This window comes from Callorhinus ursinus, unplaced genomic scaffold (assembly GCF_003265705.2).
Source record: "Callorhinus ursinus isolate GAN/ISIS: 27379988/994484 unplaced genomic scaffold, GSC_fseal_2.0 scaffold2, whole genome shotgun sequence".
In the NCBI taxonomy this organism is placed as follows: Eukaryota; Metazoa; Chordata; class Mammalia; order Carnivora; family Otariidae; genus Callorhinus; species Callorhinus ursinus.
Genome location: NW_027397064.1, coordinates 59,909,822 through 59,929,157, shown reverse-complemented (window position 1 = coordinate 59,929,157; position 19,336 = coordinate 59,909,822). Strand labels below are relative to the sequence as shown.

General features: G+C 41.5%; 1 long non-coding RNA gene and 1 other non-coding gene across 2 annotated transcripts; one reads left to right on the top strand and one right to left on the bottom strand.

Annotated features, from left to right (window-relative positions):
• The first annotated feature begins 593 nt into the window (after positions 1-593).
• Positions 594-13,028, top strand: LOC141370863 (uncharacterized). The gene is made up of 4 exons (XR_012375311.1): positions 594-1,134; positions 1,854-1,906; positions 4,129-4,207; positions 12,773-13,028. It is a non-coding gene; the product is annotated as an uncharacterized lncRNA (long non-coding RNA).
• On the bottom strand, positions 1,809-1,910 carry LOC112810374 (U6 spliceosomal RNA). The gene has a single exon (XR_003204815.1). It is a non-coding gene; the product is annotated as a U6 spliceosomal RNA (small nuclear RNA).
• Positions 13,029-19,336: the final 6,308 nt, after the last annotated feature.

The window sequence follows — 19,336 nt, the reverse complement described above, 5'->3', positions numbered from 1 at the left end:
TAGAGATGTAGAGAAGTAGCTCCCAACAGGCAAACGGTGTTCAGGCGACAGGCATTTAGGGCCCAAATCAGAATCCACATTAGCTCAAGTAAGCATCTCTGGAATTATAACAGAGAGGACATCGGGCAACTCCACAAAGAAGTGGGCAACAGACAAAGGCTGCATGATGACCACCTGCAGAAAGAGGGGAGTCACCCTCCTTCTCTTCCCACACCTTGCCTCAGACTCTGGTGTCCTCATGCCTTCAGGATTTCTTAGAGGTGAGTTCATTGTTTAAAGGCATTTTTAATTGTTTACAGTATTTGTTGGAGGCCAAAGTGTTTGACCTCAGTTGGGGGATTGATAATTCCTACAGCAGAGATTCGGCCTTTGTGGTAAAATTATCCAATACGCACAGCCCTTTGATCCAATAAAGCGCGCGCGCACACGCGTGCGTGTGTGTGTGTGTGTGTATGTGTGTGTCCTTATTCAACAGGGAGGAAGGCCTAAGTAGACCACGGCTTCAGTCTGGGGAAGCTCCTTAGAGCAAACAAGGTCTCGTTTAGGTGGCTTTCTCCCACCAAGGAACCCTTCTTCCCCCTCAGAAGCCATGTGTCCGAAACCGCATCCCCTGGATGCCCCTGCCATCTGGCTCAGCAGAGACTTTATAGCTGTGAGACTGCATGCGGCAGCATCACGGAGTGGGGGAGGAGACACCATCTTTATGATCAGAATTCCTCATGGGTGCAGAGCTCTTACCACGCCTGCACTTCATGCCCTCCCTGAGCGCCTGACAAGTGTGGCCTTGCTGACTCTCCCTGACCAAACTTGGTGGACTGTTCCCCCACAGAGAATGAAACTGAGACTCAGGGGCAGAGTCCCTTGCCCTGGGGTTCATGGCTGATAGCAGCAGAGCCAGGATTTAGGCCCAGGTCCACCCGACCCCCACCACACTCAAATTTCTATGCTGCATCTCTACTTTTTTGCTCAGAAAATGGAATTTAAAATCAATATGCGTTTGTTGATCAGTCAGAAATGACAGCAGATTTGTTTGTTTTCCAAACCGGACTCGGGTTGGGGTCGTGTCTTCCTTCGTCCATCTTGATGCCTTTCGCCCTTGGAGGCCATCATAGAGCACTGGCTTCAGAGTTATAGGTAAGTTCAAATCGGGCCCCGGCTCGTAAGGGCTGATGTGCCCGAGAGGCTTCACAGAGATGTGGCCTTATGTCCTCCGCCCAAGTTCAGTGTTCAGTGAACAGAGGAGAATCGAAGAACTGCAGCTACATTTTTGAACTTTTTGTTTGGGAACAATTTCAAACTTACAAAAAAGTCGCAAAGATAAAAGTAGTACAGGAGCACCTATATTGTCTTCATTTTCCTCCACTTGCTTTATCGTTTGCATGTTTCTCCCCCACTCCATATATATGTATATTTATATAAAACAGTTCAGAGAAAAACGTCATATACATTGAATATACATCTGTATTTATCTCTCTAGCTGTACATATGTATATTGTTTATATGTAAAATGTAATTTTTTTCAGAACAATGTAGAAGTAAGTTCCACACTTCATGGCCCTTCACTCCTAAATATTTTAGTGTGTGTCTTCTAGGACTAGGAGCATCCTATTACATAACCATACAGCCTGACAAAGTGCTTTTATCTGATCTATGCTCCACAAATCAGTGTTGTTAGCTGACCTGTCAGTGTCCTTTATAGGACCTCCCCTCTGGTACGGGCTCCGCTCTAGGGTCAGATCCCACATTTGGCTGTCATGTCTTTTTAGCCTCCTTTAATCTGGCTTTTATGATGTCGATCTCCTGTTGCCCCCATTTTTTTTTTCTTCACAAATTTGTGTATCATCTTTGTGCAGGGCAATGGTAATCTTCCCAGTATTGTTCCAACATTCGTCTATCTGCTGCCAAAGTGAGTACCGCGTGCCATTTTGTTTTATACACGTTCCTCATTCTGTGTTTGGTGTTTCCTCATGGTTACATTGGTTATATAATCACAGCCAGAATGCTGCCCGGATGAGGTGTGTCCTATCCTCCACATCTGGAGCCACACAATGTCATCTGTCCCACGCAGATGATAATTTGGACCACCAGTCAAGGTGTTGTATAATTTCTCCATTGTCTGCTTGCTGGGTTTTTTTTCCCCTCCCTTGACACTAGTAAGCGATATGAGGGGAGTCACTTTAAGACGACACAACTAGTCTCCGAAGAGCAACTATTTAAGAGCACTTTTCCTGTGCTGAGCACTGTGTGGCCTCTTTTCATCCTAGGGAGGCTCCTTCCATTTCTCATGACCACAAGCCTGTCTTCTCTTGGCTCAAAGCCCTCCCTTGGCTAGGCTGTATCAGGAGTGGGATCAGATCTGCAGTTGTTAATGCTGTGATTAGGCAGCTGCAGATGGAATTGGAGCAGAGAAAAAGAGAAGAAATGTTAATTAGAGGGCCCTGTTGAGAGGGAGAGACAGCTTCCAGAAGCCTGGCTTAGCTCCAGGAAAGGGAGAAACTGATCCGAGGGGATGGGAGTAAGGAAGTTAGAGGTACCGAGCTACACTAGGAAGCCTTGGCCTGGTTCCATGAAACTGAGCCCCCACCTCTGACTCTGTGGGCCCCGGGGCTCGTCTGCAGCATTCTCAGGGGGCAGTGGCCTCCAGGAACATCTGAGGGAGGATGCCCTCTGGAAAATGGGGCCAGCGGTTGCCAAGGCTTCTAAAAAGACCACAAAATCCAACAGCCTCATGACAAAGACGAATAAGGCCCAACTTTAATCGCTTCAGGGCCCCCGAGGAGCCACTTGAACTCCTGTTCAGACCCTGGTTATGCACAGAGCTGAGCTGTGTGGGAAACAAAATTCTCCAACCATTCACTGAGAAATTCTACCCAGGACTGAGAGAGCTAGGTTTTCATCCATCCCTTCTGTAAAACAAAGACATAAATAAAAGTGTCTTCATTATTTAATTCTATTGTATGAACCCCAAATAGGCCTTTGACAGAATCCACCTTCAGTTGGTGGGTCCTGTCAGAAACCAAACTCTGCATATAAGGAATAAAACAAAACAGAAAGAGGAGTTTATTGCAAGACTTTCAAAATGCAGCCTGGGAAACTCATGGCTCTGGGAGAAGCGAGTTCAAGGTTCCTTATAGACTAAGAGATATTTTATGGGGTAAATGCAGAAGTTATTTGGCTTTTTCAGCTGATTGGTTGCCTAATGGTCTTCTTTCTTCTTTGGATCAGGGCAGCTGAGTCAGGGGAGCAAGTTAAGTCCTGACATGTCATAAACAGACTTGGTATTTAGGGATTGGCTGGTGCCTTCTGCTGAGTTTTTTTTTTTTTTAATGATTTATTTATTTTTTTTATTTTAAAGAGAGAATGTGCGAGTGTGGGGGAGAAACAGAAGGAGAGGGAGAGAGAATCCTCAGGCAGAATCCACTCTGAGTGTGGAGTCTGATGTGGGGCTCGATCCCGGGACCCTGAGATCATGACCTGAGTCAAAATTGAGAGCTGGCCGCTTAACTGACTGAGCCACCCAGGCACCCTTCCCCTGCTGATTTCTAAGAACCATAAATTCCTATAAGGTTAGGTTAGGTTTCCTTTATGCACCTATGCTGACCATTTCCATTTTGTCTCTGACATAAGAGATTCCGTTTTGTTTTGGTTCAATGGTCCCTGAAGAAGGGCTGCCAAGAAGCATTGTGAGGCTTCTCTACCTAGTTGGGAGGGTGCCCTGGAAGACAACAGTGCACAGCATTTTTCTGTCCAACTATCCTTCCATTCATTCTTTCAGCCAATGAAAGATTTTATTTTTAAGTAATCTCTATACCCAATGCAGGGCTCAAACTCACAACCCTGAGATCAAGAGTCGCATGCTCTACAGACTGAGCCAGCCAGGTGCCCCTCAATCAATGAATATTTCTTGAGTAGCTACTAGGTACCTAGAGACCCAGGACACTGAGCTAGAGATGGGGAAGGAAGAAAACTTCCTAACAATAAAAGGAGAAACAATTCTATCCTGATTGGGTGAATAGATGAAATCTTTACTTTTCCCATCGTTGAGAAAACATATAGCCTCTAATGATGTTTAGAAATAAATAATCTAGAATCTCCTAAAAGAAAAGAACTTTTTTTCTTTTACTCCAGGGAAAGAAAATAAAGAAACAGACGCTGATCTTTAACTAGAATTGACCACTAAATCTGTGAGATATGGGGCCACTAAAAGGTTGGTATTTCACTTTGACATTGGGCTTTATAACTGGACACATTGCAGACCCTAGAGTGATTCGGCACTTTCCTATGCTCTCTGTCTTGAGCCTATAGAAAATAGGTCAAGTAAGCCAGGAGATGCCCAGAGGGAAGAGGCTGGAAAGAAGCTCACAGGCCAGCCTTTCTGGGGAGCAGGGGGGTGGGACCATGAGACGCAGGTTCCAGGACCAGAACCCCTGCCTCTCCAGGGGACGCCCCTACAGCCATTGTGCTAACAGATGATGGATGCCGGAGCCATCCTTTGCCAGTGGATTTTTAGGGAAGGGAAGCAGCAGGGCTTTTTCTGAGCCAATGCACAGACTCCTGGGAACAGTTGAAGTTTCTGCTGTTTAAGGAATTAAATGGTTGGAAGCTCACTCATGCATTGAAAACGCTCCCCAGGATTATACTAAAATGTTGGGCAGGGGTTTTTCCTGGTACAGAGAAATTCTGGGGCTGGATGGTGTGCTGCAGGAAGAGGCTCCAGAGACAAAGCCGTGCTTGGGAGCTAATTCTGCAGGATGGGAATGTGGTGGCTGACAGCCTGACTTCCCCTCACGGGGTTCAGCCCACTCAAATCCAAACCTATGGAACAAACTTCTTCCAATAAGGCCCAGGACAAGAGCTCATGCTTTTAGTCATTCTGGCTATATGTTCAACCAGGCGGATGCCCATGATGATATAGAGAGAAGGAAGTACACCAGAAGCCTAGTCTCTGTCATGGGAAACTACCATTCATCATCCTTACCAGTACAGGACAGGGCCAAGAACCACGAAGTAAGGAAAATGAAATAAACCAACAAAATTACTGAGAAGCCAGCATTGATGTTACACAATGTTCCATAGTTTTGTTTATACCCTACCTATTTTCAAAAACAGCATTTGAGCAACTTTAGATTGTTTACTTGTGAAATCTCTCAGGGCCCCATTCAGAATCCATTTATACTAACTTTATACATAATTCTCATCCATTGTCTAAACTCTCAGATATAAAAAGCAACAAATGGTTAAATGTGGAAGAAGCTACTACCACAGGAAATGGCAGGTGCCAACAAGAAGGGAGAGAGAAAAACTATAATAGTGCCAAGAACTTAAAACCAACCATCTGGGCCCATTTAGTGTAGGGTTAAATAATCCTTGGAGTCTTAAATCTATTCTAGATTGGGCCATTTATGATATTTTTATGAGTAACCTGGAGTCTCTAAGAAAAGGTAAAATAATGTTCATTTTGCCTTGTTTAGGAAACTGGAATATATTTGTTTGGGAAGATTTTTTGTCTCACACAGCATTAAAATTCTAAAGTCTTCTGTTTAAATGATTAAACTTTCAAGTATCGGAAGACTTAGTCATCTAGAAAGACTTATGGTACAAGGTTCAGAGAAGCCCAGATAGCAAATTTTCAGCTTCAACACAGGTGTGTTTGGGGTTTAAATCAGTTGATTCTTGGTACAAATTATACTTCTCATCTTGAAAGGTATGATTTGGGACTTCACATAGACCTCTGCGAATAGCATTAATACAATTCATACAGCAATGAATCAGAACCTTAGGATCAATTTTTCAGTTGGAATCCATATGGGCTTACAAATGGATTCAGTGCCTCCCTAAATTAAAAAGGGAATTTAGAAATAGAATTCAAGGTGTTTGATCTACTGCAACCATGTATCTTTTTGGTTTGGTTGGTTATATCCTGGACCCCTGAAATTGGCTGGATGTAGGGAACACTGGCCATAGTCTTTGTCTGCTAAGAGTCCATTCCCCTTCTTACTTAGAGGGAATCGTGGTGGAAAGCTGGCCCAAGCATCTTTCCTAGCCTCTAAGCATATGGGCATATGACCCAGGATTGACCCAGCATTGGCTTTCAATCCACGGGAAGTGCTAATAATTGGTGAAGTCTACATTATTTTAATAAGATAGGGAGGGATATTGGAAGAAATGTCTGCCCATGGAAAAAACCAAGGTAGCTTGTAGTATCAATTGCCTGTGATGTGATGTGATGTGTGTGTGACAGAAAGACCCCTAGTTCATGCGTTGGGGTATGAGTGATGATGAGCCAAGGGAAACAGAGACAATATCAGAGAGAGGCTCTGAATCTGCCCTAACATTTATATACGAGGGTGAGGCATGGGTTGGATCTAGTCATGCAAAAGGTGAACATAATTTTGATAATAATAATAACAATAATATCTTATATTTTTGAATGCCTACTATGTGCTAAGGAATTAGCATAAAATTCTTATTTAACACTCATTGTTAACGTATATGGTAAAGCCTATTCATATCCCTATTTGACAACATCAAACAGGACTGCTGTCTTGCCAAACCCAGGGGCAATTCTTAAGTCCTCATTTTGATCTTTAGTGGCATAGAATATATTAATCTCTCCCCTTCTTTGGGAGGTTACCTACTTTGTTTTCCAGGACATTATATTCTTTTGGTTATCCCATTTTTCTGGCCATGCTCTTTCTTTTGTGGTCTATTCTTTCTTTGTTCTCATCAGTTATGTAGGGAGGTATCTGTCATCCTAAGCCCTCACACTCTGTATAGGTAATCCCATAATTTATAATACCATTTCTGCTCAAGGTCACAGTGATAATAGGAGGTGGAGGCAGAATTCCAACCCATGTGGTTCAGCTCAAGAGCCTGAGTATGGAACTAGAGATTATACAGCAGTGGAGGCCCTCTTTAAGAAAAAGATACAAAATTACAAATAAAAATTAAGTAGAAAAGTGAACATTTATTTAGAATAAGAAAAGAAATCATAATAAACCGAAAATTTAAAGGGCTATCAGAGACTTCCACTTTTGGCTAAGATGGAATAACAGGCACCACATTTGCCTCCTACCAGATACAACCAACAACACCACAAAAAAGTGGGCAAGATAAACGAGATGGTGATTTTTCAAGAGACTGGATATCAAGAAGCCAAGGACACTAATCCCCAAGAAATGGGAAACAAATGAAATAAACCTTATAATTGCCCTAACATACTTCATTGAGTGTTTCCAGGCTATAGGGCAAAGGAGAAAAAATCCAGGCAGAACCTGGTTGATTCCCTGGCTAAAGAGGCTGAGCTGAGGGTCAGGCAAGGCAGCTAAAGTTCATGGAGTACTGGAAAGGACAGAGCTGCACAGAGAGAGAGAATTCCAAAGAACAGATAGTTCCCTTTAAGTATTTGTCAGAGCATTCATCAGTGTGTGTGTGTGTGTGTGTGTGTGTGTGTGAGAAAACTACGTAAGGCCAGGGAAAGAACCATCCAGAGGATTAGGAAGAACAATACCTAGAGTTTGTACAAGGCCAAGAATAATACCTCCTCCCACCACACAGACTGGAAATCCTCATAATTTTCAAAACATTAGGTAAAATACTCAGAAGCACATTGCCTAAATAGTAGGAAATAATGACCTCTAGACTGAAGACTGGTCTGCTCTCACCCATGAAATCTTAAAAAGAAGAAAAAGAATCAAACTGTTTCCTAGTAATTTAACTGCATCTCAGACATAGCCAATAATATTTATAGCAAATCAAATATATCCAGCAGCCAACAAGAAAAATTCATAACTGGCATTCAATAAAAAATTACCAGGTATGAATAGAAGCAGGAATATATGACCATAATAAGGAAAAAAATCAATAAAAGTCAACTGGAACTTATACAGATGTTAGAATTGATGGGCAGGAACACAGGGCAATTATTATAACGGCATGACATATGTTTAAAAAGGTAAGTAAAGGCATAAGAGTCATTTAAAGACCCAAGTTAAATCTCTAGAGCTAAAAACTATAATGCCTGAAGCAAAAAATTAGAGAGAATTAATGGCAGAAGAATTAATTGCAGCAGAAAAGAGTAGTGAACTTGAAGACAAAGAGATATTTATCAGTTCTGAAATGAAGCAAAGAGAGGAAAAATAATTTTAAAAAATGAACACAGCATCTCTATACTAAGGGACATCTTCAAATGGCCTAATATATAAGCAGTTAGAGTTCTGAAAAGGAAATGGGCAAAGAAAAATTATTTGAAGAACAATGGTCCCCAACTTTCCAAATTTCATTAAAAGTACATGGAGCTTAATGACCCCAACCACCAAAAAAAAAAAAAAATGAAGACAGCTACACCAAGGCATATCATAATCAGATCGCTCGGAAAATCTTAAAAGCAGCTTAGAGGAAAAAGGCCAGGTTACATTCAGAGAAACAAGGATAATAATGATGGCAGGTTTCTCATCAGAAAAACACACATGCACACAAGCAAAGCACAAGACACTGGAGCAACATGTTAAAAGGACTGAAAGGAAAAAAAAGAACCCTTTCAATATCCGATTTTATTTTTTTCTTTAAATTTTTTATTGTTATGTTAATCACCATACATTACATCATTAGTTTTTGGTGTAGTGTTCCATGATTCATTGTTTGTGCATAACACCCAGTGCTCCATGCAGAATGTGCCCTCTTTAATACCCATCACCAGGCTAACGCATCCCCCCACCCCCCTCCCCTCTAGAACCCTCAGTTTGTTTCTCAGAGTCCATCGTCTCTCATGTCAATACCCGATTTTATACCCAACAAAGACATTTTTCCAAAAAGTGAAGGCAAAAGAAAGACTTTACAGATATAAAATGCAATAAATTTATCACTTATAGACTCATAAATAAGAAATATTAAAGGAAGTCCATCAGGCAGAAGAAAAATGATACTAGATGGAAATAAGGATCTACAAAAAGACTGAAGAATATTGAAGGTTATAACTACATGGATAAATATATACTATTTTATCTTATATTTAAATCTAGTTTTATAAAAGATAATTAATCGGCCATTAGTCATCAGGGAAATGCAAATCAAAACCACAATGAAATACCACCAGGATAGCTATAGTCAAAAAGACAAATAGTTAAAAGTGTTGATGAAGATGTGGAGAAATTGGAACACTTATAATTGCTCATGGGCACGTAAAATGGTGCAGCTGCTCTGGAAAATGGTCTGACGGTGCCGCAAATGGTTAAACATAGAGTTACCATGTGATTCAGCAATTCTACTTGTAGGTATACATTGAAGTAAAATGAAAACATATATCCACACAAACACATGTACATGAGTGTTGTTGACCTTTTTTTTTTTTTTTTTAAAGAGCCAGCTATTTAACCAGTAAAATTAGTTTATTTGGGAATAGCAGAGAATTGTAATTTGGGACAAGCCAACTGTGGTGAACCATAGACAAGTTCAGGGAACAGAAAAGAGTGGCTTGCTTTTACCAGGGAAAGAAAGAAGCTGGGAGGGGCTGTTATAACTTCTTGTTGGCTGAGTGTGGTGGTTTCTCATTGGCTGGGCTGTTGCTAGGCAGGGAGGAATTCTTCCTTCTTCCTGATGGGGTATGTAGAGTGAGCTTCTTCCTGTTGGGGAATGTGAGATACGCTTCTCACAGTGAGTGGTAGTGCTTGAGAGGTAGTGCATCAGAGCTCCTGACTCCAGTTTAAATGAGGTTTCCTTTATTTATTTTCAGAGTGTTCATACCAACATTATTTATATAGTTCCAAAGTGGAAACAACCCAAGTGTTCATCAACTGATACAAGTATTTAAAAGTAACATTTATATAATGGAATATTATTCAGCAATAAGAAGGAATAAAATACTGATACATATTACAACATGAATGAACCTTCAAAGCATGCTAGACATAAGAAGCCAGTCATAAAAGACCATATATTGTATGATTCCATTTATATGAAATGTCCAGAATAGGCAAATCTATAGAAAGGAAATTAGTAGTTACTTATGGTTGAAAGGACGGAGGATTTGGGAGATACAGGCTAAAAGGGGTTTCCTTTTGGGGTGATAAAAATGTTCTGGCATTAGATAGTGGTAATGATTGCACAATCTTGTGACTATACTAAAAAACACTAAATTGTGTTTTTTATTCAAATTCAAAAGGTGTATTATATAGTATATGAATTATATCTCAATAAAGCAGTTAGAAAAATGGTAATTGTTTAAACAAAAATAATAACAATCATGAGTTTTGTAACATATGCATAAGTAGGATGCATGAAACACAGTATAAAGGCCTAGAGGGAATAATTGGAAATATACTCTTGTAAGGTTCTTACACTCTACATAAAGTGATATAATTTTACTTGAAAGCATATCATCTATATTAATGATGTAGAGTGCAACCCCCAAAAGCAAACACTAAAATAAGAAAGCGAAGAGTTATAGTCAATAAGCCAAGAAAGGGGATAAAATGAAATTGTAAAAAATACTCGATCAAAAAGGAGGCAGAAAAGTAGAGGGAAAAGAATAAAGAACAGATGGGACAAATAGAAAACAAAAAACAAGATGATAGGCTTAAAGCTAGCCTTATCAGTAATCATATTACATATAAATGCCAATTAAAAGGTAGAGATTGTCAAATTGATTAAAGAAGCAAGAACTAATTATATGTTGCCTGCAAGAAACACACTTTAAATATAAAGATACAAATAAGTTGGATATAAAAAAATGGGAAAATTTACCATGTTAATACCAATCAAAATAAAGCTAAATGGCTATATTTCAATCAGAGAAAGTAGATTTCAGAGTAAAGAGTATTACCAAGGCTACAAAATGTCATTTTCTAATGATGAAAGAGCCAATTCATCAAGAGAACATAAAAATCCTAAATATTATGCACCTACTTACAGAGCTTTAAAATACATGAAGTGAAAACTAACAAATGCAAAGAGAAGTAGAGAAATCTTTGATTATAGCTAGAGATTTCAATTCACCTCCCTCAAAAAATCAATAGAATAAGTAGATAAATAAGAAAATCAATGAGGGTATAGAAGACCAAATCAACGCTACCAACCAACTAGACCTAACTGACATTTAGGGAGCATGCCATCTAATCAGAGTGGAATACACATTCTTTTTATAGTCCGTTTGCTAGGGTAGACCGTATTCTGTAGCATGAAATAGTCCCGATACATTTAAAAGGATCCAAGTCACTCAAAACATACTCTGTAATCATAATGGAATTAAACAAGAAACCAACAAAACAAAGATCTCTGGAAAGTTTCCAAATCTTTAGAAACTAAAGAATATACCTCTAAATGGGTCAAAGAAGAAATCAAAAAGAAAATTAGAGAGTATTTTAAACTGAATGCAAATAAAACCACAACCTATCAAAGAGCAGGTAAGAGAAGCTTACAAGGTTATTAAGGGTCCCAAGGAAATGAGGGTAATGGCTATATTCACTATCTTAATTGTGATGTGATTCACTATCTGGAGGGTGATAATTTCATGGGTTTACAGAAATGTCAAAACTTACCAAATTGCCTAGTCTAAATATGTGCAGTTTATTCTATATCAATTATATCTCAATAAAGTAGTTTAAAAAGTCATTTAAAAAGCTGATAGATGCTGAAAACATAAAATAATCCAGAAAATAACATTTTCATTAATTAACCTTCTGATGCATCTCTAAAGTCCTTTTTTTCCTAGAAATTTTTGCTGAATACTCTTTAATTGCCTTTCTATATGACAAAGATTTTGTGACATTATATTTTACAGCTAGAATAGAAAGAATTCAGTCTTTCCTCTATCATTGTTAATCAGAATTGTTTTTTTATTTTTTATATTTGAGAAAAGTTTCAAACTATTTTATTCCACTGGTGACAATTCTGCATTCTGCTTGGTATCATTAAATATCACCAGTAGAAGGTGAATCAGATACACTAAAATGAGATTTGCATATGTTTTCATTTATGACATACTTGCTGTTTTTAGTGCTTCTCTAGGATTGGCCCCTATTAAAACAGGAACTTTGATATTTTCTCTTTTGTGCAATTTCAGTTGTATAAGTTGCATTTTAAAGTATAATTACTGAGTGCATATAGGTACCAGGCACTATTCTAAGTACTTCAGGAAAAGTAGTGAATGAAATTGGCAAAAAAAAACATGGTCTTCGTGGAGCTTATATTTTAATGACAGTAATAAAAGAAAGTAATAAAAACTGAAAATTTATAGTATGATATATCATTAAGTGCTCTGGCAGAAAATAAAGCAGGAAATGAGGATGAGGGTGGAATTTTATACAGCAAGGTTATGGGAAACCTTGCTGAAAAGGTGACTTTTGAGAAAAACTCTGAAGAATCGCAGGGTGAGAGCCATGGGGATATCTGGAGGGAGAACATTCTCTGTAGAGGGATAGCACGTGCGGAAACTTGAAGCTGGCATGTGTGGGGAGTGTGGGGAATGAAGTAGCTCCTGTGGGGTGAAGAAGGTGAGAGAGGTAGGAGAGGAAATCAGAGAGGTGTAGCATCCAGAGCTGTAGACAAGTGCAGTTTTTACTCAAGGCATGATAGGAGCCATGGGAGGATTTTAAGCAGAGGGGTGACATGATCTGATTTGTGTTTTAACACTATCACCGTAGTGGGTTGAACAGTGGACCCTAAACAATTTTCAAGTCTTAATCCCCAATACCTGTGAATGCAAACTTCTATGAAAATGGTCTTTGTAGATAATAATGAAGTTAAGGATCTCAAAATCATATCATACTGGATTTAGGATGGACCCTAAACCCAATGACTTTTGTCCATATAAGAAGAGAAATGGACACAGAAACACCCAGATACATGGAGAAGAAGACAATGTGAAGACAGAAGCAGAGGTTGGAGTGATGTGTCTACAAGACCAAGGGAGGCCAAGAATTGCCTGCAACCACCAGAAGCTAGGAGAGAGGTGGGAACATCGAGATTCTCCCTCAGGAGCCTGCAGAAGTAAGCGCCTCTGCTGACACCTGGATTTCAGACCTCTGGCCTCCAGAAGGGTGAGAGAATAAATTTCCATTTTAATCCACCAAGTGTGTGGTAATGTGGCACATTACGGCAGCCCTAGCTAATGAGTACAGTAACGTTGGCTTCGGTGTGGAGAATTGACTGGAGTACAAGTAAAGGAAGCCTCTCGGGAGGATACAGTGCCAGTCCAGGCGAGGCTGAGGTGCCAGGAACACAGTGGTGACAGTGCAGTGGTGAGACAAGGCCAAGTCTTGGGAGGATTTAAAGGTAGAGCCGAGTGGCAAGTTGGAGGTGCGGTATGAGAGAAAGAAGTTTGGTAGGAAGGTGTGTGAAGACTAAGCAGCTGAAGAGGTGGACTGTGCTGGTTCTTAAGTGCATGTTTCTAGGCTCATGTCTCTCTCAGACCAGCCTTCAGCTTTGCCAGTTTGCTCCACATTAAGCTTTGCTGACAGAGCTTAGAGGTGCTAGAGGGGATTGCAAGCCTGTGGAAGGAGGGGGCCATGTTCCATCATGAGGACTTCCTGTTCCTATCAGCGACGCTGCCACAGTAGCTGGTTCCAATTTCCTCAAACCCCCAGAACAAGCCTCACTGGGCCCTCTCAGAGGTACCGGCACCTGGGGGCTTTGGTTCTCTCCTCAGAGATCTAGCTCTGTGGGCCCCACCTTGCAGACTGTAGGTTCAGATAACCCCAACCCTTCTTCTGTTCCCCTACCTCTTGGGGTAGTGGCTACCTCCAACACTGACCACCACAGTGTTACCTCAGAGGTCTTCTTTTGCCTTTTCAGTTATCAATGATTTATATTCAACCCTCTGTTAAAATAACTGTTGTGCTGTCAAAATCCCAAACAGACTTTGACTAATGCCGGAGGCATCAATTACTCCAAGAAACATGTGAGCTGGGAGGCTGTGGGAGTAGCAAGGTTTGGAGTCTGGGTTTGGACAACTTCTGTTTAGATGCCTATTAGCTAGCATGAAGTAGCCAGGAGAGATGTTGGCTCTGAGTTTTGAGTTCAGGGGAGAAGTTTGGGCTAGAGATAGCAATGTGGAGGTCACTACCACAGACAGGCATTTAAAGCCACAAGACCGCAAGCCTGCCTGGAGACAATTTGGTCTTATTTTTCTTTTTGATTCCAATGTCTCGGTACAGATCTTGGCACAGAGAGAGGCTTCCTAAAGATTTGTTGAATGAAGGGCACATGGTTGAAAGAATCAGCAAATGGCTTCATTGAGTTGTGCTTGCAATAAACTGCTTTGAAAATGAAAAGGAAGTTTCCTAGGAATGAGAACTATTAGGAACGGGATGGACTCCCCACAACCCACTGGGGTGTGGGGTTGGGTGCAGAAACCAGCGTGACTGGCCTCCAAAGACGGCATTTGCCTTTAACAGCAAGCCTCCCCTTGGAGTTTTTTGGGAAACCAAGGCTTGATTTCTCTCAGTCCAAAACTAGTGTTTGGAAAAGGAGGCCCCAGTTCCCAGCAGTTCAACATGAGCATCCCTGGTCTGAGCTTCCTTACGAATAAAACCTGGCCTTTCCATTTAATGTTTCTTTCTTTTATTCACCCTGGCCTCACACTTACCATCCGCTTCAAGTTCCAGTGAATTATTAATTATTCATCCCTCCTAGTCCTTTATCTTGGGAGCCGGACTTCCTCAGGTTTAGTCTCACCTGTGGTCAAGGTGAACAATGGCAGGTAAGGCCCTTCCTCCTCTGGCCGGGAGCTGAGTGGGTGACAGGCAGTGCCTGGCCCCGTGTCCCCGGTGGCCACCGTGGGCTGGTGCAGGCTGGGGGCCGCAGGGGTCCGGTGGCTGTCACGATTCTGCTTTTTCTGCTTGTTCACTGCAGCGGCATCACCGGAGGTGAGCAGTGAAAGCCCCGAAGGAAACAAAACAGGGTAAGAGAAAGAATCCCCGAAGCCATGTCTTCTCCGCTTGGAGAACTGGACTGTAGGCCTGGCCGATGTGCCCAAGCTGGGCTTGATCTTTCTGGCGTGTGCTTTTGTTTTCATCCTGAAGAGGTGTTTCCCTTTTTAATGATGATATAGAAGATCTGCTAATCATGTGATGATGATGATGTCAACTGCAGAGTAAGAAGAATTAAAATTAGCGAGGTTTAAGTAAATTTGATTTAAGGTACGATTGAAAACTGCTCACTGTGCACCCCTCCACATGTATGTTTGTTTAACATGTTCTCATCAGAAGTATGTTAAGCAACAGCTGTGAATTTTATCGCAACTAGGTAGACATAGTAAATAGGAAATTTTTGCTTTCCTTCTAATTAGGTCCTTTGGTGAAACGATGTTTGCTGAGCTCTATGTGCCCCTGCTTTCCCTGTGAGGGGTCCTGCTTTCCAGCCTTTCCTTCCCCGGGCTGTATGAGACCTTCCGTTTGCAGAGGGGCCCTGAGTAGCAGTGCAAGAGCGGGTGTCCGTGCAGATGGAGGCCACAGATTTGTCCCTGCTGAGCAGGAACGTTGGAAGCAGGCAGGCTGCTGAATTGCTCAGACCTTCTTGCTCTTTCTTAGTTAGGCCTTAGAGGAAATAATCTACCTGTTTGTTTGTTTTTTTCCCCTCTACAGTCCCCAAATTTTAGCTTGCAGTCAGTCTCGTGACTCAGCGAGAGACTGAACACCCTTCCTTCTTCCCCATCTCCCAAGGCTGGCTGGCGTCTGCAGGGCAGAGGGCCAGGTGGCTGATGAAGAACACATTGTGTCATCGGGGGGGTTGGGGAGGGTCAGATGACAAGATTCAGGAGGGTGGAGCAACCTCAGAGAGGCAGGTGGCTTTCCCTCCCATCATCAATCCCTGCTCCTAAATTGATATGGGCCCTTGGGTGGGCCTCGAAGCCAGGGTGGGAGCACCCTCCTGGTAGCCTGTCTGCAGACGGGGAGGCAGGGAGACTAGAGGGCCAGTAATCAGTAAGCATTCACAGAAAATGCTCAGAGCCCACTGACAGACACAGCCTTTTTGAGAGTTTTTTTATGATTTTTTTAAGTGACTGCAGAGCCTGCCCTATGATCACAGACACCTCAAGAGCTCAGTGTGTTCCCCTTCGGTAATGTTTAACAGAAAAGTTGGTCATGGGACTCATCTCCCTTCTTGTGATGAGGCGGAAGCGAATTGAGTGAGCAGTTTCTTCCAAGGCAATGGGCTCTGTGACAGCCAGGGCGCTGCTGGGCCCTTCTTCCCAAGCAGGTGCTCCTTCTCCCCTAGAAGAACTGAATGCTTTTGTCTTCTTGCCCCACTATTCCAGCCCATCCCCAGACCCTTGGGGGTGGCTACTTCTGCTTTGGGACTAACTCCTGGTGTTGTCAAGCCCTGGGGTGGAAACATGAAGAATATTTTCCGGGAGGATATCCAGGCAGGTGGGGGACCCCTCATGGGGGTTGTCAGAGACCTGGTTTTCCTTTACTAACCAGAAGGAAAACAGCCATTCTCCATGTGACATCAAAACCCTCACTAACGAATGAGAAATGAATGTAGTTAGCATAAGGTATTTTTGTATCATATGGATTTTTTTTTTTTGCCTGAAAAGATGGTGTATTTTGGTCTCTTGGCTCTGACACATGACTTGGGTATATTTTTAACCAAAAAAAAAAAAAAAAAACATTTACTCTAGTACATTTGAATGCCATCAATCTGCTTTTCTTCAGTGATGACCTTGGGCTCAGCCAGAACCTTTGGCTGGTTTGTGACTAGGCACTTTTTTTTTTCCTTTTTGCCAAATAAACCTTTTTAATGTCAAGACAGGAGGTGATGTGACAAGTTAATCCGATATTGAAATATAAGCATAAAGAAAAGCAAAAAAAAAATGTGTAGTCAAAAATTCATGATAGAAATTATTTCTCCAACACACTGCTAAACTCATAATTCCTTAATAAATTTTTTTTAAATAAATGTTTTTTTTAAACCAGTCAGGAAGCAATGGTGCTTTTTACTATTCATAGGCCCAGTGTAAATTTCTAGTGGCCCTGGGCTTGTGGGCAGGTTATTGCAGGATTGGGTTAGTTTACGGATCCAGTGTGCTTGGAAAGACAAGTAAGATAGAAGCTTTTTGCTCATTAATTGGCTGGCCCAGGACTCTGAGACCGGTGGGTCCTGGAGCCAAAGCAGACCTAAATTGATTTCAGGGAAAATGCCAACTTGCCCTCTCTTTCCCCCTCTTCCTCACTCCACCTCTGGTTCTCTGCTTCAGCCACTCTGTTTCTTGCTCTCTCTTTTTTGGGGGCAAACTTCACAAAATAGTGTATATAATTGCAGGCACACACACACGCATTGAAGAAGGTCTGGAAGTATATACCCCCTGATGTTTTAACAGTTAACTCTGAGTGAGAGGAATACATAAGATTTTACTTTTTCCTTCATCCATGTCGACATTTCTCAGTTGTGTCAGTAAGTATGCATATCATTTTTCATCAGAAATTTTTGATAAAACCATGAGTAATAGTCTCACCTAAGATGAAGGTAGAAGGCAACTTTCCCTGAGATGTGAAAAAGCAGGTTGCCTAAGATTCTCCCGCCCTCAGCTGGAATAACTGTTTGGGGCAGAGAGCACTGTGTTCACGGTCACATCCGCACGCTGGGCACAGCGGCTTTCATGGCGTGGGCTTTCGACACGTGTTTGTGGAATGAATAATTAGAGAAGGATCTGCGGAAAAGAAGGTGATTTGGGAGGAGGCAACCACCTGTTCAGTGTTCAAATGATGCCGCCAGAGATTCAGTCTGCTTGACATGAAAAGGACAATGGATTGAGACTAAAATGCTCTAATTGCATATAACTTAGGAAGGATTTAATAAGACTCACCTTTTAAGCCCTAGTAGTCTTTTATTAGAGAGAATATTAGAGATGGGATCCAGAAGTGGTTGTCTCTATGGAAAAGTAAGTCTGGCATATGTTTTTTAGCTGAGAGAGCCCTTTGTTCGAATCCTAAATACCAGTATTTGATCACATGCTAAAAATATCTGTAACAGCAATTGTGGGGTGTAGGGGAAGCTCCCTCCTCTCCGCGTTTGACAAGCCTATTCCTTTCAAGGGGAAATAACGGACTTAACTGGTGCCAAACCTGCTGTGGCGGGAGGAACCTGACCTTACAGTCTGCCCATTCCACATAAGCTGGGACTTGCAGTGTCTGTCTGGCACAGCCAAGTGCCCTTACAGGTAGCTTCCAAACTCCCTGGAAGCAAATGCTTGCAAGAATCTGGTCTAAAGACTACAAAATTTAGCCAGTTAGGAAACGTTAACCTGCTTCAAATGGGAGACTCACCCTGGCTACAACTTGGATAGGATGTTAAATCTCTGCCAAAGGGATCTTTCCAGAAACCCCAATTCTAAAGCAGAACACTCTGGGGCTTTTAATGGTAGAGAATCCACATCCATAGTCTTTTTTTCCTCAAACCATTCATGTAGTTGTCCTGTCTCCTCCGAACTCAGTTCTGTCACTCTGATGTTTTTAGAATATTTTTTGCTGAGTTGCTTAGGAAAAAAAAAAGCAATCAGTAATAACTCACAGAGCTTGTATTGGTGATAATTGTCTAAGGACTGGTGTGCAATTCTTGCTTATCAAGTGGTCACTTTGCTTACTTGGCAGGATGAAAACAATTTTGTGAGTGAGTAATTTTTGTTTTGGTCCTGTATAAAGACCTTGAGTTTTTTTTCCCATAGTGAGTCCAAAGCAAATATATTTTTCATGTCAAAATAATAAAGAAGACTGAAATTTCGACAAGGGGATTTCTCAAGCACATTTTATGCTCAGCACGATCTCAGCTGTGTTTCCTTATATGTGGGGAATCTGTGGTTTGCTGTCAGTCTAGAAGCTTATGTATCTACGATCTCATGAGCACTCATGGAAATAGGACTGCTTGTGAATGGTCTTTATCCAGAAGATGGATCCCTTTTTGGCACGGATGGGTGTCCTTGTGTGTCCCTGCTGCCGTCCCCTGTGCTTACTGTAAACTCTTCAGCCTTGCAGCCCACTTGAAAAACCAGAGCCCTCAGGATGGAGACAAATGAATTTAGGAAGGTCCTGACCTTCTAAAGCCTTTGTGGCCACTCCTGGCCGGCTGGGAACTGTGAAAAAACATCTATTCATCTTCCCTGCCTCCCACACTCTCCCTGTCTCTCCTTATTCAAATATAAATTTGCTAAAATGGTTAAAGAGGAAGTGAGTAAAAAGTAAAAACAGTCCTGCTTCCTGTGCAGAAATTACATGCTTGTTTGATGAAGGTCATTTATTTCTTAGATGCTTTGCTCTGCCTTATATTGTCTTTGCAGTCTGCTGAGCCACTTTGATTGGATACTGGGAGAAAATTATTTCTGAATGTAATTTTGTGCTTAATT